The 732-nt window shown below is 43.3% G+C and overlaps 1 non-coding gene across 1 annotated transcript; it reads right to left on the reverse strand.

The window, feature by feature from the left end:
• Positions 1–210: 210 nt before the first annotated feature.
• Positions 211–317, reverse strand: LOC148548113 (small nucleolar RNA R71). The gene has a single exon (XR_015897638.1). It is a non-coding gene; the product is annotated as a small nucleolar RNA R71 (small nucleolar RNA).
• Between the last annotated feature and the right edge of the window lie 415 nt (positions 318–732).

Consider the following 732-nt stretch of genomic DNA (forward strand, 5'->3'; position numbering starts at 1 on the left):
AATCAACATCTAACCACCTTCCTGAAAATATGTGACACAGTGAAGTCTAATGGTGTTCATCCTAACGCCTATAGACTGCTCTTATTTCCATTCTCACTCAAGGATAAGGCAACCAAGTGGCTGGAATCTTTCCCAAGGGAGAGCTTGACAACTTGGGAAGATGTGGTGAACAAATTCTTAGCAAGATTTTACCCTCCTCAACGAATTAATAGGCTGAGTGCTGAGGTCCAAACTTTCAAGCAACAAGATGGTGAGACTTTATATGAAGCATGGGAGAGGTTTAAAGACCTAACAAGGAGGTGCCCACCCGATATGTTCAATGAATGGGTGCAGCTGCACATTTTCTATGAAGGGCTCTCTTATGAGTCGAAGAAGGCCGTAGACCATTCATCTGGAGGATCTTTGAACAAGAAAAAGACCATTGAGGAGTCCATAGATATCATTGAAACAGTAGCAGAGAAAGACTATTTCTATGCTTCCGAAAGAGGGAATACAAGAGGAGTAATAGAGCTAAACAATGTAGATGCTCTGCTGGTCCAAAAAAAGGTCATTACCCAGCAGCTGGCTGACCTCACCAAGAAGATGAAGAGGAACCAAGTAGCAGCAATCTCCACTTCATCAACAACCCAAGAAGGAGTGAATGAAGAAGCAGAGGGTAGTCAGGAGCAAGCCAACTACATTGGGAATTCACCTAGGCAAAACCATGATCTATACTCCAAGACCTACAACCCT

This window comes from Arachis ipaensis, chromosome B8 (assembly GCF_059453495.1).
Source record: "Arachis ipaensis isolate K30076 ecotype BB chromosome B8, ASM5945349v1, whole genome shotgun sequence".
In the NCBI taxonomy this organism is placed as follows: Eukaryota; Viridiplantae; Streptophyta; class Magnoliopsida; order Fabales; family Fabaceae; genus Arachis; species Arachis ipaensis.